This window comes from Dipodomys merriami, unplaced genomic scaffold (assembly GCF_024711535.1).
Source record: "Dipodomys merriami isolate MVZ:Mamm:240054 unplaced genomic scaffold, mDipMer1.0.p SCAF_14, whole genome shotgun sequence".
Taxonomy (NCBI): domain Eukaryota; kingdom Metazoa; phylum Chordata; class Mammalia; order Rodentia; family Heteromyidae; genus Dipodomys; species Dipodomys merriami.
Window position 1 is genome coordinate 10,634,116 of NW_027202715.1, and position 14,403 is coordinate 10,648,518.

The window sequence follows — 14,403 nt, forward strand, 5'->3', positions numbered from 1 at the left end:
GGTTTATCAATCTTCTTCATAGCATTGAGCTGAGGAACAACTTCCGTCTTTCTCATCTTCTACTCTCAACACACTACCTTTAGTCATCCCTAAAGACCTAATCTATAATACCAAATATGTGTGTATTTGCTAAACTATGCACATATATTTGTACATGAGTAGATGTGCACCCTTGTGCATACACATACATACACACAAGAAAAGATAAATAAAACAGGGTATGGTGTAAACCCATTAAGTTAAAATTTTTGAGGAGCTATTCCAGATTTCTCTGTGTTTGTGTGTGTGTGTGTGTGTGTGTGTGTGTGTGTGTGTGTGTGTGTGTGTGTGTGTGTGTGTGTGTGTGTGTCCTGGGTCTTGAACTCAGAGCCTAGGTGTTGTCCCTTAGCTTTTATGTTCAGGACTAGTGCTCTACCACTCAGGACACAGCTCCAGTTCTGGCTTTTTTTGACACTTCATTAAAGGTAAGATTCTCATGCACTTTGATGCCTGGTCTGGCTTTGAACCATGATTAGCAGATCTCAGCCTCCTGAGTAGCTAGGATTACAGTATGGGCTATCTGTATTGGGCTCAGGTTTAAATTTATTTTATTTTATTTATTTATTTTATTGTGAGAATACTGTACAGGGGAGCTACAATTACATGGGTAAGTGTAACGAGTACATTTCTTATCAAGCATTGTTGCTATTGTTGCCTCTTCTTTGTTTCCCCTTCCATCCCTTCTCATACTCCCCCTCATCCTCTCCCCCCCACACACCAAAGTTGTAAAGTTTGTTTTTCGACATAACGACTTGTACATCTCATTGTTGCAATGGGTCCACCTGCATGAGGCCCTGGGTTCGATTCCTCAGCACCACATAAGCAGAAAAAAAAAGAACAGCCTAATCAGATTTAAAATTTTAAAGCAATAAATGGAATACAGACATGGTAAGAGAAGGCTGATAACTATTTGTGGGTTAATAATGCTATGTGCAAGATGATACAATCTCTAGACAGGGATTTAAACCTTGACTCGTATACCCATATGTCTTTGGAAAAAATCAATCAACTGCTTGGATTTCCATTCTCCATCTGCAAGAGATGATAACAGCTATGTCACACTATGGTTGTAGAGGGAATATATGTTTAACCTATCATGGTATAGAGCAAGGGCAGCATGATAAAAATGAAATCAGTAATATTTTTAGACAAATTCTTAGATAGGTAATCCCAGTCATCACCCTGTGTTAGGATTTTCTAGAGAATGACTTATAGAACCAAAGGGATAAAGAGATAAGGAATATTCCCATGTAAATATGACAGCTAACAAGTTCCAGACTATGCAATCGGCAAGATGGAGGTCCAGGAGAACCAATGATGTGTTTTCAGGATACTTGGGAAGAAGGATAATGTCATAGCTAATCTGAAAGCCAGTAGGTCAGTATCTCAACTCAAATATGAAAGCAGGATGTAAAATACAGCCCCAGCAGTCAGAGAGGAGTTCTCCCTAACCCAAAGAGTCAACCTTTTGAGTTTTTCAGGTTGTCAGTTGGGTGGTTGGGCACACCAACTAAGGTGTGCTGGACCAAATATGATATTAATCTACTCATCTTAATCCAGCACCTGAAGTAGTTGCACCCAGGGATTTCAATCCAATCTATCAATTCAGGAACACACTGCCTCTTGATCCATGGCCTTCAGCATTCTCCCAAGGCCTCCCAAGCCCACTCACTCTCCCAATTTACCTGATTCTATCTTCACATAGGTACACTGGGTATTATGACTGCATTTGCCCACCCTTTCTCTCTCTGTCTGTCCTCCTTCCCTGGTCCTGTCAACACAGATTCCAGCTTCTTGGTTCTCATTTAAACTGCTAGTTGTCCAAAGGACAACTTGGAATCTCCCTCTGAATATGACCTACTTTAGTTAACAAATTTGTGCATGTGCATATATGTGTATGCATATGTATATGTGTGTATATATGTGTGCACATATGTGTATGCATAAGTATATATAAACATATGTATGTATATGACCCTGCATATAGTTACATACATTTATAATTTAGAACTAACTATTCCATATACGTGAAAAAACGCATGTCCTTTTTCTTTCTGAGCCTGACCTACTTCAAATGTTAAATCTCATTTGGAAATACTCTCACAAATACACCAAGAAAGATGGATGGCCAAATGTCTAGGTGCCCTATTGTCCTATCAAGTTGACACAAACATTTTCTAGCACATACCGTTATTCCATATGTAAGCCTTACATTACAGCCCTTCAGGGGTCTATATCCTAGTAGAAATTCTGGATTTATTTCTGGGAATTGAGTCTCTAGTGATCTGTCTGCTGGCACTGAGCCTTAATTCACCTGACACTACTAACTCTAGACATATCAGCATATCCCTAGAGCACTATCATTAAGAAGAGCTCCTTGGTGTGTTATTATCTTTTTAGTCTATTTTCTCAGCATCATGCTAAATGCAGTATGATTATCTCTTACTTGTTCTCATATGGGCATTAGAAGAAGAATGCCTTCTTTCCCATTAGGCTAAATGAGAGAAGTAAACATTCTTGAGTTGGTATTGTAAAATAATACCTAATCTCCAATCACTGAAAATTAATTGCTTCCTAATGTAACAGGTGCTGCAAAACTGCTTTTTACTGAGACATATTGACCATTCTCTGGGTCTATAAATGAAAAAAACACACGCAGAAGAAATGCTTGGCATTCCTTCCTCCATTTTGTGTGTCTCTATAGTCACTTTGCAATAATCTAGGACAAGACTTATCAATAACATCTTAATTACACCATGCTAAATCTACCTTTAAGGAACAGGCCAACCACTTGGCAATGAAGGCTTGTTTAGCCTGACCAGTAATAATACTGTTACAAACTTCTCCAGACAAGTACTGAAATCCATTAGGCCATCCTTTAACCTGGAGTGTTTGTTAATGATGCATGCATACGTTTTTGCCTGCTCTCAGCTCTTTGTACGTGTGCAAGCGCACTAGCCCTGGGGTTTGAACTCAGGGCCTAGGAGCTGTTCTATAGCTTTTGTGCTCAAGGCACTGCTTTTTTCTATCTTGGGGACCAAATGTCCCAGCGAATAGTGACAGGGCCTGGAAATCCAGAGTGGCAAAATGGTGACTGGTTACCAGCCCAGTCTGATTACTAAAGAGTTCAATCCCCTCTTAAAGACCTTGAGCTTTTGGCTTCATAGATTGTAAATAGTGTTACACAATTCATTTGAAGAGGGTCGTTGCCCAAGAATGCTGATCTATTTTTTTTTTCCACTCAGCAAATGGATTATTTGATTTTCTCCTCCTCCCAATTAGCATCAGGGGTATATTTTCTAACAGTCTGATTTGACCTTGAAGGTTAAACATAGCATGCTTATCTGCTGTTCCAATCAATGCCCCTCTGACATTGCTATTCCTCACCTTAACTTCCATTGATGATTTGATTTAAACCAGCTGTTTTTGCTAATTCCGTAATTAGTGACTTGGCAAAGCACAAATCTTACAAGGAGGTAAAAAAAAAATGAGCTCAGATTTACATATCTAATGAGATTTCAGCACAAATGGGTTGTCCTGCAGAAGGATCATCTCAAATATGAAACTCAAATTTGTTCAAAATAGAAAATGAAAAAATTCTTACAACATGCTTCAGCCCCTAAGATTTTATATTATTGTACATCTCGATTCTGTTGCCCATCAAATGTGTGCTAAGTACTGTACCAAATGTTTTATATACCACTGAATGGAAAACAAAACAGCTATTATCAGATTTTCTTTGCAAATGAGAACATAAGGTCTAGATGTAGTTAATATTTTTCCAATATAACATAGACAGAAAATGGAAGTGTAGCAATACAAAATTTGATTTTCATGAGGCAGAACAGGTACATAAGGCAAGAGGAAAATAAGAAAAATACAGAATATTAAACAGACTAGACTCAGAAACTCAAAACAGGAAGTATTTTTTTAATTTAATTAAGAGCAGAAAGCTCCAGTCCCACCACCTCTTTCTAGATGCTAAGTTACAAGAATAGCGTGATGCCGTCTCTCTTGAGAATGGACAAACTTTTCACAAATGGGTAGGGATAGAAACTTGGTGGGCAGGCCTGGCAAATGGAAGCCCTGATACATCCCCATTGTCCCTGGTTTATTGGTAAGCCTAGATTGTCTTTTTGTTATTTGAGTAATAAGTAGCACCCATCTTGGCCATGTTGGGATGCCGGGAACTCATTCTTTTTAATGATTAGCATTTTCTAGGTAACATAACCACAAGTACCTGTCCCCAGCTCAAAGAATATGAAATCCATGAAAAAAAAACCCTCAACTCCCATTCCCACATTTCAAAAAAGAAGGTGCTTCCCTCACCCTTTTTCTGTTTCTCTCTACCCTTCTATACTTTCACCTTGTGAGATTTCCTTATTGTGAGACATCTTGGAAACACTTTTTAATGTAGATCTCAAGTTCCTGTGATTGTTTTTCATGGAATTGGAAAAGCTAAGGGACTGACTCATCTCATTCCTGCTCTGATAACGTAAGTTAAAATCTTATGTTCTTTAAATTCTTTTCCCAAGCCCTTGGCTATTTTCTTCTACTCTCAATGTATGAGCCTCTACTAGAGTCCTATACACCCCAGCTCAGAAAAGCTATAGGTTTGGTTTGTCCTGAATAGTTATGAGAACAGGTAGGATGTGGAGCCTATTGGTCCTACAAAGGGAAGTAGGCAGGATTATGGAATTTAGGTCTCCATCTTTGAATCCACAGTTGTTTGTGTAGTTGGAACTACATTATAAATTACCTAATAATTTTAGAATTTCTGCTATTAATGAAGCATGTTCACCAGTTATTACTTGCCAGTAGACATGTATTTTTATTCCCCTAACGGCATTCTCTTTTTCCTAATGGCATTTATTTTCTTGCGTGTGTGTGTGTGTGTGTGTGTCTAGGATTATATGTGTGAACCACTGATACCCAGTTCTATATTTTTAAAAAAAATTTTTATTATGAAAATACTGTTCAGAGGGGTTACAATTACATGGGCAAGATAATGAGTACATTTCTTATCAAGCATTGTAGCCTCCTCCTTTGTTTCCCCTTTCCATCCCTTCCAGCCTCCCCCCCCCCCACCGCCTTCCCACCCAATCCTCCCCCCCCCACACCCACCAAAGTTGTAAAGTTCGTTTTCGACATGACAACTTGTACTTCTCATTGTTGCAATGGGTCCACCTGTATCCTTATTTAAACGACTTGTTTTTCCCCTTCCCCTCCACAAATTATGCCGACATCAAATACAGTGAAAGCAGGGGTTATACTGTGGGGAAGGGACATACAAAGCAACAAAGAAATCATCTTATAAATGTGTTAGAAACAAATGCATGAAAGAAAAAAAACATTTAAATACATATCTTAGGGTTCATTTTCCTAACATCACCTTATCTGACCTTTTCTGCTTGACTCATACATATACTAGATATTGCAAATAAGGGAAACCATAGGACCTATGTTTCTTTGGGCTTGGCTTACTTCACTTAATATAATTTTTTCCAAGTCTATATTTTTATCCAAAGAAAAATTTCCAAATATTAGAAAAAATATGAATTCTTCTATGCCACCTTTAGAAATAAATAGCTTGGGGCTGGGAAGGTGGCTCAGTGGTAGAGTGCTTGCCTTGCATGCCTGAGGCGCTGGGTTCGATTCCTCAGTACCACATAAGCAAAAAGAAAAAAGCCGGAAGTGGTGCTGTGGTTCAAGTGGTAGAGCACTAGCCTTGAGCTGAAGAGCTGAGGGACAGTGCCCAGGCCCAGAGTTTCAGGCCCCACGACCGGACCCCCCCCAAAAAAACCAAACAAACAAAAAAAGAAAGAAATAGCTAAATGAGGCTGGAGCTACAATAGTTTATACAGAACAGTGAAGACAGATCAACATTTACTGTGACGTCAAAGGCATTATCTCAATCTGTCATGTGACTCCAGAATCAGAGAGTTTAGCAATGAGAAAACTTGAGCCAGAAAAGGTAAAGTGTTTTTAGCAAGGTTTCAGGGCTCGTTTCCAGCAGTAGGGCCCTGTACTCTGTTTCCATGAGTAACATAGATAATTGTCAGCACATCCTTTGTTGCTAAACCTGCAAAGTTTTAGAATCCATCTCTCCACACTGAGCTGCCCCTCTACCAAACACACAGACATCTCAGTCACAATGGATTGTTAGGAAGTGAATTCTCTTTCAAATATATTTCTAATCCTACAATGACTATATTTATTAATATGTCAGCAGAGCGTTAGATGTGTTAAGGATAGAAGAAGCCAGCTATATTACCCTGCTACCTCCCTTTGCCTAATGAGTACATTGTATAAGGTGAAGCTTGCATGTCAACCTCTGTAATTTCACCTAGGTCCACAAATAACAGGTAGACTTCCAGAAGCTGGGCTTCCTTGCTCTGAGATGAACATCAAACACCCAGTGGCTGTATCAGGATGGGGGTGAGCCCCTGTGTACAGAATTCAAGTTTTATTTAACTATGCTTCATCAAACTAAGAAAACACATCTTACAATTGATTTTCTCTCAAAATGCACTTGGGCTTTGTAACACAGAAAGTAGCTTTATTAGAAAATAAATAACAATTAAAATAAGAAACAACTGAGATAAATAAAAATTAAAATAAATAACAATTTAATTAACAATTCCCTAGGGAGAGTTTACAGCCAGAATCAAAGTTAAGTAACCAACAATCAAAACAATCAGTTCTCTAAGGCCTCAATTCTATTTAACACCGCATTCAGGTGAGATAAAGTATGCAAAGTTCTCTTTATCATTTAAGTCAGGAGGAAATAAAGTACAGAAAGAGTTACCTAAATCTGGGACTTTGTTTACATTAAAACTTGCCTTTCTTATGCTAACACTTTCAGAGTCCTTTTCCTCAGATACCTTTGCAAGCGATCATTAGGATTTTAATCTATGTAAATTCAGTTTCTAATTTAATTACAAGCATTGTGCTCCATATATTTTTAACACAGGGTTCAACATTTTTCCCAGTATGCTGTAGGGTTAGATCAGTAGTCCTGCCTAATTCACTGTGTCCATATAAAGAGTTTTCACTGCTGATTATGAAAAAAAAAAATACAATGAGCTAGCATATTAGTAAGTGCAAAGCCAAAATAAGCCTGGCCAAGATGCAAGAGCAGAGCAAGATTTATTACCTGCATTAGACAAGGAGAACACATGAGTTATTTCCCAAGCAGTGCCCTTCTTGAACATCTAAAGCATGGGGATTTTATTGGGGGTCCCATACACATTCATAAAGCAAAGAATTTTAGGGGTGAGCCCATTCCTGAGCAGGCTCATCTTAAAGTCATAATTTAAGATAGCAGACATGTTTCTGGCCATGCTGAGTTCAAGGTCAAGGGGCCCATGTTCGAAAGGGACAATGGTTGACAAAGATACCACCACCCACATGGCACACAGCTTGCATGATCAAGTTGCAACAGAAAATGAAGGAAAAGTCATATAGACAGTGCATTTAATATAAGGATTTGCCCTCGAAGATGCTTGCCCCACTTAGGGGCTAAAACATTACTTTGTTCCCAAGTAGAAAAATCATACTTTATTTCTTCCATTTCTCTAAATGCATCTGGTACCAACATGTGGGAGTACTGGAGCTTAAACTCAGGGCCTGGGCACTGTCCCTGTGCATTTTGTGCTCAAGGCTGGTTGCTCCACCACTTGAGCCACAGAGGTACCTCCAGCTTTTTGCTGGTTAATTGGAGATAAGAGTCTCAGGACTCTCCTGCCCATCTTGGCGTCACAGCTATAATCCTCAGATCTCAGCTTCCTGAGTAGCTAGGATTGCAACTTTTTATGAATATCATTACTAGGGTACAGACGAAGAGCCCTACTTGGTTGTATGTTGGGGGTACAGGGGCTGGGGTTAGGGTCAAGCTTCCTGGGATCTCTTGGCAAGCCACCGTTCAAGAACCTCCATGTGTTGGGCAATTTGGAAATTCACCAAATGCTAACCTTTGGGGCTTTTATGGAGACTTCATTAACAAAGCAAGATTGATCAAATCATTAGCCAATGGTGATCAACTCAACCTTCAGTTCCTTTCCCTTCCACTGAGCTTAGGAGATAAGACTAATGTCCTAGCCCACTAACTCTTGCCTTTCTGGTGACACGCTGCCAACAGGCTGTTAGCCATCAACCAGCTTTCTAATATACAAGGAGACCCTAGCATTTTGGTGATTCCAAGGATGATTCAACATGTCAAGAAGTATAGGGACAAAGATCAAATACGTATTTCCCGATATCTTGGTTGCTTAATCAACACAGTGTTTCATTGTGGTTTATTGTCTGTGAGCTCTCCATATCAGATGGGCTTCTGGTGTTCAGTGGAAGTTTCAGGGCTTGGGCTCGCAACCTTGCAAATATAGCCCTCAACCCTCATAACCAGCCTCTTCAAGTAATATAATTCACAAGGCAAGAAGTTAAGATATTTTACATGTTGAGTTGCCACCATGCTTTAAGAATTCTTTCAGAGTTGCATGAATGCCCAAGAGAGGGGTAGTTCTATGAGTGGCTTTGTTTAGGATGATGGTAACATCCTAAGTATTCCATTTGTTTCTATTGTACTGGATTCTCTACATCCATGATTCCTTATCTTGCTCTTTCTTGGTTTATTCCATCAATTTAGCAGAGCATATTTTTAGTGGTTTCCTAAGGAAGAGAATGTTTGAAAGGTAATTTCCTTTAAAGAATTCAATTGTGACATTTTCTTTATTATTCTAACAAAAAATAATTTGACTCAGAATTCTAGATCAGAAGTAATGCATTATGAAGGAACTACTATATCATTTTCTAGTTCTCGAGATCATGCTTAAGGTCTATAATGATGAATAACACTTTGTTTCTAAAATTATATTCTGAATCCCATTATCTCATCTATCCATCCATCTGTCTACGTGTTTATCTATGTGTCTATCTGTCTGTCCGTATGTATACATGTATCTATCTATATTTCTGTCTAAGTATCTATTGTCTATGTACTCATTTATCTACTGATAGTTTTCTCTCCCCACAGTTACAAAATTTTCAGATAGTAGTAGTAGATGATATATTTTTATATAGGTCTCTTTTTCACATGATATATGAGATGATTAATAAGCCTGTTCACTCTTGAAGCACATTTTCTTTATTTTTGATAAAAATTCTTCCATTATTTTATTGATGATTTCCTTTCCACATTTCTTTTTCTAGTCCTCCCTGGAATTTCTATTTAGGAAATTGGGTTAGTGGTTCTTCTGGACTGGCCTGCTAATGTTTCTCTACATTCTCTTGCATTCACATCTAAAGTTGCCAGATAAAGGATTTCAGTTGGACAGTTTTTATCCAGAGGCTTTAAATATGCTATGCTATGGCCTTATAGCCTCATTTTTGCTTTCTGAAGAGAAGCCAGGTATTACTGTTCTTTTTGAAAACAACATGAATCAATTTATTATTCTTTTTTCCTCCCTCAGTCCTCTCAAACAGTCTCACAATTACATTATATATACCTGTGTTGTGTATGTTGGGTACTGGGCTTGGGTCATATGCAATTGGTTCTTCAATATTAAGTGAGTATATATGAGTCCTTCATTCTTATTTTTGTACACTGTAGAATAAATGTAAGCATAGTATAGTTGCACAAACATATATGGATATTTTTTGCTATTTGTGAAATTTCTTTTATAAACTAAAATATCATATTTTGTTGAATTTCTGCTATGTTTACATAAAGCCTAATACCTTTGATAGAAAGTACTGTTCTATATATTAGGTAAACCTTGAAAATTATGTTATATGAGTCTTCTGTATCCTATTTTATTGTTGTTTATACAACCTATCTTTTCTAAAAGAAGTTTGTTTTCAACTAACTCTTCTCCTCCATTTGTTAATTTTTATGTTTCTAAAAGATTTTACAATATAGACTTTATCTTTATGATATTGTGGTTATAACGTAACCTTGACTGAGCACATTTTGTCACTATAATTATCTTTTTATTCCTTTTTGCATGTTTTGATTAGCTTTGAAACTACCTGTCTCTTTCTACATTCTAGTTAGCTTTGGTTTTATGTGTCTCGTTCAGTTGCTAAGATCTTTAAGAGTTTTATTAAAGCCAGGGCTACTGGCTCATACCTGTAATCCTAGGTACTCAGCAGGTTACGATCAGAGGTTTTCAGTTCTCAATCCTTGAGATTCTTATCTCCAAATAATCATCCAAATCCTGGAAGTAAAGAAGTGGCTCAATTGGTAGAGCACCACCCCAGATTGAAAACAAGCTAAAGGACAGCATCCAGGCCCTGAGTTCAAACTCCAGTACCAGCACTAATTAATTAATCAATATAAAAACTCTTGAGATATAAGTCACATGCTAAAAAATATACTTCTCATCACAATTTTTAGAATATTTGTAACATCCCCTAAAAATGCCTATGTGCATTTTATCTCCATCCTGCCACCTACTTCCCTACACACACTCTCAGAAAATCAGTAATCTGCTTATAGTTTGTGAAGATGTGCTTTCACGTAAAGGGAATTATACCATACAGCATCTAGCAGTTTCCTTTTGGCTGTGACAGAATGCCTGATATGAGCAACTTACAAGGAAGAATATTTGTTTGGGTTACAGTTTCCAGGGTTCCAGTTCATCAGGGTGAGAAGGGCATGGCAGTGCAGCATAATTGAGAAATAACAAAATGCTGAAATAAGGATACAGGTTGACCCATTGTAACAACGAGATGTACAAGACACTATGTTGAAAATGAACTTTACAACTGTGTAGGGGGAGGGAGGAGTTGGGGAAGTGGGGAGGAAAGGGATGGTAGGGGAAAAACAAAGGAGGGGGTAACAATGCTCGATAGGAAATGGACTCATTGCCTTGCTCATGTAACTGTAACCCCTCTGTACAGTATCTTTACAATAAAAAAAGTTTTTAAGCCTTCGTGATCTAGCCACCAATGGAAGCATCCTCTCAGCCACACCCAACGTCAAGGATCTAAAATCCTTGGAAATTACATCACCATTCTGCCTTCATCTGGTCCCAATCCCAAGTAGTTAAAATATTTCTTAAAACAAAATGAAGTGACAAGTGGTTGGAAGTTCCCTATGCTCCAGTCTTCTTCCTTCTTCATTCTTGACTCCATTCTTTTTTTGTTCTGCAGTCCAGATTCTCTTAGCTGACATTCAGGGCCAAGACCTTGGTTAAGGCTTTGCAAAATGAGATGTACAAGACCTTAGGTCAAAAAATGAATTTTACAACTTTACAACTTTGGCAGCGGCAAAGGGGGGGGGGCGGGGGGTAAGGGGGGGAAACAAAGGAGGAGGCAACAATGCTTGATAAGAAATGTACTCATTACTTTGCCCATGTAATTGTAACCCCTATGTATGGTATTTTCACAATTTAATTAATTAATTAATTAAAAAAAAGAATTGAGGAAATAGGAAAAATGGTTTCGATTAGATAAGAGAGGACTGGGGAAGAAAGAATTGTCTTAAATGTTTGGTTCAAAATAGAAAAAAAGGAGACATTAAGACAAAACACACAATGTAAGTAGCAGATGGTATAAGTAGAAGGTGGTGTATGCATTGAGTTTTATAAGACAGAGCTTATAAGATGGTAATATTGGCATGTAATTGCAATTTAAAAACTGATCTAAAGGGGCTGGGAAGGTGGCTCAGTGGTAGAGTGCTTGCCTTGCATGCATGAGGCCGTGGGTTCAATTCCTCAGCACCAAATAAGCAGAAAAAGCCGGAAATGGTGTTGTGGCTCAAGCACTAACCGAGAGTTTTAGCAAATAGCAGGGTCAGGAGACCCTATTTGCTAATAAAGATTCTGCTTTTGGCAGTCAAAAAAAAATAAACTAATCTAAGATTTTTTTCCTAAGATGAAAATTAACACATGGATGTAAAAGTATTGCTATTAATAGCTCTGTTCCCCAAGAATATAAGCCACCTTGGATAAAAAACAAAACAAAAATCAAGCAATGGCATCCATGTGTTCCTTCTTGTATAAGATCTAGTGCCATCTACAAAGCTGTCAATCTTGCTTAGTATATAATGGAGATAACCAACTAAATTGTTTAATAAGTTATTGTTTCGAACTTCCAACATAACTACTTCTTTTTGGAGGGGGGTTCCGGTCATGGGGCTTGAACTCTGGGCCTGGGCGCTGTCCCTCAGCTCTTCAGCTCAAGGCTAGCGCTCTACCACTTGAGCCACAGTGCCACTTCCGGCTTTTTTCTTTTTGCTTATGTGGTGCTGAGGAACCGAACCCAAGGCCTCATGCATGCAAAGCACGTGCTCTACCACTGAGCCACCTTCCCAGCCCCCCAACATAACTACTTTTAAGTCTTTTATCATTGCAGATTTAATCCTCTGTAGCTCTAGTCAGATCCACAAAAAGTACGTGACCAACTACATAACAGCTGTCTCTCAGCAACCCCGCAACAAGGCAAAGCCATTTTCTGCTCCAAAGTTTAAGACCTGACTCTGATAGCATAAGATCCCTACTCCCCTCACCACCCCACATCACGAGGAAGTAGCCAGACAGGACATCATCCCCGTACCTTTGTTTCTTGTGCCTTTCTCATGTCAGGAATGATGGAAAATGACTTAACCTAAAGCAACCACCGCCCTTGGACAGCCATATCTTAGAACTGTCCTTGCTGCCCAGTCACTGAATCATCTTCCCTCCACTCCCACTGAAGAAATGTACCAGTGGGGTCTTGGAAGACAGCCTGAGACCAAGGCCACGTCTGAGGCTGAGGCTGCCCCTGATTAACACAGAAGCTGTTGAGACCTTGAAACACCTCAGTCAAAATAGCACTGCTCACCCACCCTGCCTCCATCTCACCCCACCTCCATCTTCCCATCCTCCTGAGGTCACTGCCTAATATTTAGAGCTCTAGTTATAAGGGGGGAGGGGTGCCATTTCCCCTTCAGCCAAGCTGAAGGAGACTTGGTAGCCCTTCCCAGGCTTCATTCCTGAATAAAGCCTACTGGTCTGTTGAGTTTGCTTTCTGCCCTTTGTTCTAATAACTTCATGACTCAGTTTCTTACACTATATAATATATATATGTATATTGACACATAATTTAATATTTTATAATCAAAATGTTATTTAACATGATTGGAAATAGATCATTTCTTGAATTTTGGAATAACATTAGCTCACTCAATACTATATTTGGCAATCCTGCCCTCTAAACAATTTTTCAATAAATTTTTGCAAGATTTTATCTTGTTACTAGTTAAAAATAATCTAGTAGCCAGGTGCCAGTGACTCATGCCTGTCACCCTAACTACTCAAGAGGGTGAGATCTGAGTATTAAGGTTCAAATCCAGCCCAGGCAGACAAATTCAGGAGTCTTTTACTTCCAACTAGACAGCTAAAAAGTGAAAATTAAGGTGTGGATCAAATGGTTGAGAGCCGGCTTTGAGTGAAAAGGCCAAACAAGAGCAGGAGACCCTGCATCCAAATCACAGCATTTGGGCACATACATGCACATATAATCTGCTACTTCATACTGTTATTTTGCATGATTAAAGGTTCATTTCTGAGTTGTGATTATTATTATTATTATTACTTTTTCCAGACAGCTTGTAGTAACTGAGCAAACCTGGAATACTTCACAAATTTGCATGTCATCCATGCACAGGGGCCATGTTAATCTTCTCTGTATTTCTCAAAGCTTAGTATACAAATTGCCAGAGTAAGCACTGTTATTACTTTTAACATTTATTGTTCTATAATGGTTTTCTTTCTGCATGAAGACTCCATTCTATCTTTGAAGGTTTTCAAGTATAGTAAGAATATTTGCATGTAAATATATCTATTTTCAATGTCTTTGAATCATTTCTACTCTTTTTCTTTATTTGTTTTCTTTAAGCATGAATCCATAGTCTTTGAAAGCCTACTTGTGGGAGTCTCACGGAGTGTCTGATTACAGTGGGTGACCCCCAGATTTCTCACATCTGCCTCTTCCAGGCTCCTGGCGACAGATCAAACTTAGAAGTACTTTAACTTGTGTCCTGAGCCCAGTTTGAATGATCATTCAGGGAATGTTAACTTATCACCTACCTCTTCCCAAGCAAAAGTTTACCCAACACAAAAAAACCTGGATAAATTTCTTTTTCAGCCTGCTTAAATGTGGTAAGAACATTTGTGCCTAAGTACACCTATATCCTGAAGTCTTTTGAGGGCATGGAGTGAGGGCTGGCTTTTCCCCACTTATCTTGGTAACATAGATGGACTGTCCTACTAGACGCCTTTTATTTTTTCAGAACATAGGTTTCTGCTTATTTCTCTGTTTTCCTCTAAGCCCTATACCCTAACATTTAACAGCAAGTGGGTTACTACAGTTCAGCAAATAATT

At 38.6% G+C, this 14,403-nt stretch overlaps 1 non-coding gene across 1 annotated transcript; it reads right to left on the reverse strand.

Annotated features, from left to right (window-relative positions):
- Window positions 1-13,641: 13,641 nt before the first annotated feature.
- LOC138826240 (U6 spliceosomal RNA) lies at window positions 13,642-13,744 on the reverse strand. Its single transcript, XR_011371599.1, has one exon. It is a non-coding gene; the product is annotated as a U6 spliceosomal RNA (small nuclear RNA).
- Window positions 13,745-14,403: the final 659 nt, after the last annotated feature.